Source organism: Lemur catta, chromosome X, assembly GCF_020740605.2.
Source record: "Lemur catta isolate mLemCat1 chromosome X, mLemCat1.pri, whole genome shotgun sequence".
In the NCBI taxonomy this organism is placed as follows: domain Eukaryota; kingdom Metazoa; phylum Chordata; class Mammalia; order Primates; family Lemuridae; genus Lemur; species Lemur catta.
Genome location: NC_059155.1, coordinates 45,877,315 through 45,883,335, shown reverse-complemented (window position 1 = coordinate 45,883,335; position 6,021 = coordinate 45,877,315).

The window sequence follows — 6,021 nt, the reverse complement described above, 5'->3', positions numbered from 1 at the left end:
AATTGGAACAACTTATTTTTTGGATAGTGATTATCAATAATTCCTATAAAATCAGATATACCTGATTGCCAATCTAGGTTTTGCTGATAAGCCATTTGAATTTGAGAATTAATAAGAGGAACAATGATTTTTTCAGGATCTAGGCCATTAGATGTTTTAGTCTTTGACAACCTTTAAATATAATTTGACCGATTTTGTCCAAATATGTCGAAAGACGTTTTTGTTGTTTATGTGGGAGAAAAATCCATTCAATTATACCCTCTTCTTGAATTAAGGTAGCAGAGGGAGAATGTTCTGATGGATAAACAACTAAATCTACTCCCTTTTTAAGATTTACTCTAGAAAGTTGAGCTTTGTGAATATGAGATTGAACCCATGCCAATTCCTCCTGAGCTGCCTGAGTTAGTTGGCGAGGACTGTTAAGATCAGAGTCACCCTTACAATAGCAAACAAATTACTTAAAGCATAAGTAGGAATCCCTAACATAGGTCTAAGCCAATTTATGTCTCCTAACAACTTTTGAAAATCATTTAAAGTTTGCAATTTGTCAATACATAACTGAACCTTTTGAGGAATTATTTTGTTTCTGTCAATGAGAGATCCCAGATAAGTAAAGGGGTAGTCATGTTGGACTTTATCTTCAGCAATTATTAAACCGAATTGAGGCAAAATTTGTCTGGCCTGTTGGTACAGTTGTTCTAATTTTTGTTTTGATGAACATGCGAATAAAATATCATCCATATAATGAATAATATAACTATGAGGAAAACAGTTTTTTAATATATCTAAAGGCTGATTGATAAAATGTTGGCACAGGGTTAGGCTGTTAAGCATGCCCTGAGGCAAGACTTTCCATTGGTATCGCTTAGTCGACTGTTGGTTATTTAATGCAGGTATGGTAAAGGCAAATTTCTCTCTATCAGATATTTGTAAAGGAATTGTAAAAAAGCAGTCTTTTAGATCTACTATTATAATATGCCAATCTTTAGGGATCATAGCCGGAGAGGGAAGTCCTGGCTGTACGGTTCCCATTGGCTGTATAATTGCATTGATTTTTCTTAGATCAGTTAACATTCGCCATTTGCCAGATTTCTTTTTAATAACAAATACAGGAGAATTCCACGGACTGGTGGATTCCTCTATATGTCCTGTTTGTAATTGTTCTTCTACTAATATTTGAAGAGCACCCAATATTTCTTGGTTTAGCGGCCACTGCTCTGTCCATATAGGCTTTTGTGATATCCAATTGAAAGCCAGAGCATAATGGTGCTTTTCAGTAGCAGTGGCCGCTATCCAAAATTTGGACAGCCTAAACCATGCCGAGAAGTATGTGCCTTTGGTGCCTCGAAAGTCTTAGCCCCTTGGCTCCTTCTACCCAAACCAAAACAAGGGTTATAATTCATATTTAGCATAATTTGTTTAGCAGGAGCAGATATATTAGGTATATTGAGGTATGCTCCCCATTGTTGTAACAAATCTCTTCCCCACAAATTAATAGCGATGTTAGCCACATAAGGTTTTAAAGTGGCTGTCTGTTCATCAGGGCCTGAACAATTTAAAATTTGTTGACTTTGAAATATATCAGTCATTGTTCCTATTCCGGTAAGAACAGTAGGAACTTGTTGTAAAGGCCAAGCCTTTGGCCAAAAACTTTTAGAAATAATTGTAACATCAGCTCCAGTATCTACAAGTCCAACAAAAGGTTTGCCATCTAACTTAACTTTTAATTGAGGTCTCTGGTCATTAATAAAAGTTTGCCAATATACTTTAGTTCCAGTACTCTCAAAACCTCCTTGCCTTAGAACATCAGATTTTCTAATCTGTATATAAGGTAATAATAGAAGTTGTGCAGAATATGGTCTCCAGCCTGAATAAGATAATCAAAATTGGAACTCATCATAACTGAAATTTCTCCTGAGTAATCTGAATCAACTATACCCAAATGCACTGAAATTCCTTTTAATGTAAGAGAGTTCTGGTTATGGATAAAAGCTCTGGAAAGTTGTTTACAAATTCTTTTCTAAATGTCCTTTATGGCCATAATTGAGACATTTTACGACAGTTTTTTGCTTTTCGGGAATGCTTTTCTCACCGCTAGCCTCAGCTAACATTTGTATTTTAAAAGCCTCTGACTTAAATTTTGGCAAAATTTTTTTTAAAAAAATTTTTTGAGCGGCGGATGTAAAGGCCGCTTACACTTTGAATTAACATTATTAAAAGCCAATATATGTAACATCAAATTTTTTAAGTCAGGCAGACTAACCGTTTTTTGCACAACATCTTGCAATCTAGCAATAAAATCTACATAAGTTTCATTAACATTTTATACAAGAAAACACAGACTGTTTAGAAGTTATCTTTTTTTATGCTCTAATACAGCACTGTTGAATTTGAGTAATAACCTGATCATCTTTTCTAAGATTTTAGTTTGTTCTTTAAAAGTTTTTCTAATAGCCTCTCTCAAGGGTGGATCATGCTTCTGGGAATCATTTGCATTAGAAAGTAGTGGTTCCCAAGCTTAAAGCGGCTGACTTGAGCCGTGCAGAGAGCTCTTGTTTAAAGTGAAAGTTCACCTTTAGAATTTTTTTTTTCTTTTTTATATTTTCTATAGACCCAAGGGGAGGGTCGGTAGCTATTTCTACTGGCTCTGTCTTATCCTGGCCCAATGCAGACGGAAGGTCCCAATTGACCTCCGCTTTTCTGCTATAAACAGGCTCCAGATCATTTATTAAGCTTATTTTAGGACGGATATCCTCCGTCTCGCAAAAAGAGAATTCTGAGTTAGAATGAAATGGCTGTAGAGCTTGAGAAATTAAAGAGCAGAATTTTTAAATACATACAGGAATCTTTCTTCCTTTACGGTGTGCTTTTTGTAAAGTTTTCAGCGCCAGTTGCTTTTACTGCAGCTTGAACTCACCCGGAGGTGGGCACCAATCACAGTGCTTGGAAATTAAATGTAACAATTCCTCAAGATTTTACTTTTTGGCAACTAATTTACCACTCTTTAATAAGCTCTCAACAATTCCATATACTCAGAAAAGATAGTCTTCCTCATTATTTTAATCCGGACAGAATAATAATTTACTTTGCCCTGGAGATGTTCACTTACCTCTCTTCAGGTAAGACACGCGCGCGACTTTCAGTCCACTCCAGGTCCCTTGCGATGCAATTCCGGAATTCCTTCGCTCGAGCAAAGCCTTTTGCCTTTAAGACCCTATCGGAATATCCTGCCGACTATGCCAGTTTGCGGGGAGTTAGCTACACTCCCCGCAAAAGGGGTTTTGTCTTTCTTTGGATCAGGGCTCTAAGTTGACCACGCCAGTTTGCAGGGAGTTAGCTACGCTCCCAGCAAAGAGGTTTTTTCTTCTGATCCGGTATCTCAGGCAGGGGTCATCGCAAAGGATGAAAAAATAGTAGGAAACAGAAATAATAATAATAATACACAGAGCCAAAGATATAGTTTATAAAGTAAAGGTTTATGAAAATAGACAAAAGCAGGGTATCTGGATGGGGATATTTCCTCCCGCTAGAAATATCTCCAAAACTTAATATCCACACAGGTATTATATAGGGTAGATACAAGCTCCCGTTGCCAAGGGCAACAGAATTCACATACTAACAGGCAGTTTGCTTTAGGGTCAAAGTCTTCTAAAAGGCTACTACAGATCCTTTAACTAACTCTAACTAGGGGAACAATGAGTTGTAAAATCTTCTTGGGGCAAACTTCTAAGTTTTCTGATAAGGCTATTACTTCAAAAAACAGAGACATCTTGGCTCTGGTGATTGTGTTCTTGGAGACAGAGATGATTTCAGAAGTCAACATGAGCTGTGCTTTGTGTTAATTACTTTAACCGCATGGCTCCTTCTGGGCCCGGCTTGGGCATTAGCATATCTCTCTGATCAGCTCTCATCTCCGGGGGTCCTTGCCAGCTCTGGCAACCCATGGCTCTAGGAAGAGGCCTGCCTTGTCTTTCAAAACAGGTGAGAACCATAGGCCCAGTTTACAGCTGTCTCTTTGAAGTGCAGCTTTTACTGACCAAGGAGACGCCCTCCTGAGACAAGGCAGCTTTCCAACTAACACATTTCTTTTTTCTTTAAGGCAAAGCCTTATGTGACTTCTGAAATCAAATCTTGTCTCCAGAAATACAGGGGGCATTTCTATAACTCAGTATTCTTAGGCTCAACACACAGTGATGTTTTAAATCTGCGAACTGAGGTAGTACATGACAAAGGGAAGTACACAAAAAGGTTTGATATTTAACATTTACAAGGATGTCCCAATATGCCCAAAATACATCATTATGAGACTTTTGAAAAAGTTACAGAACAATGCGTTTGTGTGTGTGTGTGAGTGTGTGTGTGTGTGTGTGTGTGTCCATGTGTCTGGCACCAGTATCAGGTCTGAAAAGCCCTGCATGGAAATGGCAGTGGGCATCAGAGAAATGAAAGGGCCCAGGGAAAAGGGTCTCACTCCTTCCCCCAACATCCATCATTTTATTTCTTTTTACCTCCCTCTCTCATGCTACATCCTTTAACCAAAATATATTTCCTCTTTCACCCAACTCAGCTGTGGGACTGTGGTGTGCCTAGGACACAATTGCATACCAAGGTATTAGTCCTTTTCCAGGTACCACTGCTTCCTTCCTCCAGGAATATGTGGATTTGTTCATCCGTTTCTGGGAGAAGAGGAATCATTTATTCAAGTACCAAACTAGGGAAGGAAGGAAGGCATGAGATGGACTTCAGTCTTGCTCTCTGTCATCAGATTGAGAATATAAGAATCCTGACTTCTCAAGGCCTCAAAAAAGAAATGACAATTTGTAACTGGATGTCATCACAATCAATCACCTTGGGTAGAATAGAGGGAGGGAAGGAAGGAAGGAGATGACAGCATGGATAGGAGTCCATATCCAGACATGTACAATTGAGGTCGCTCTCTGCCTGCTGAGGGTCTCCAGTTCTTTATTTGTCTAGAACATCATCAACAGAGGACTGAGAAACCAGTGCAGGTAAGAAAGATCTGGTTGATCACTACCTTGAGTAAAAAAACCCCCTTTTGATTGCTGTCTGGTGCTTCGAGTTTTAAACCTTTTATTCAGTGTTTTATAAAAAAAATTAATTATCAGCTAATTCAGGGCCTGGTAAAGACAAGGGAATTTTCCCTGATCTTTGGCTAAAAATTTCCCCCCAAACACTTCTGCCAGTTTCTTTCACTCTTTGAGTGCATTTCCTCATAGGTAAAATGGTAATGATAATGCTTAGCTTGCAGAGTTGCTGCGAGGCTGTATGTGCTTAGCACGGTGAACACAGAATGAATAAATGGTAGTGAGTCTTCCTCATATTTCATGGGTCCTTCCAAAGTAAGATCTGAATCCAATTCATTTCCCCTCTTTTTGATTCTTCTTGTCCTGACTGGCCTCAGTTTCCCCCGCTGTAAAGTTCACATTGGACTACAATAAAACTGGCATTCCATTCACCAAAATTATCCTTCATTGATGTTTGCTTTGGCCCACATATGGGGCTTCAAAACGGACCTGAGCCCAGGTTTCTAAGTTGAGTAATTTTACACAGAGATCTGGAATCTCATCCTCTCTAAAAGCCAGTTGATTTGGCAACCATGAGTCCACATTCCTGCATGGCAAAAATTGAGCCAAGCACCAGCTGCCGCCTTAGGTAGAGCATGCACTGTCGCTTTGGCCAGAGCCCATCAGGCCTGCTCTACTCGTTTACATGATCTGCTTCATCCTGTAGGTGTTGCAACTTGTGGCCCTCTGGATGACTGAAAACAGTCCATGCCAGGCAGAGGATAGGTACTTAATTGCTCAATGAATAAATATCCTACTCTTTTTCCTCTACCATTTTCTTCTCTAGCCATGTTAAGAAGAAATCCCAGTTATTTTGTAGGGTGATTCTCACTTTGAGACATGAATCGAACAAGTCCGTTAGAGTCAGGATAGTCTATAGTCTTACTGTGTTATACTGTGGTAACAAACAACCCATATATCACAGTGTCTTACAACA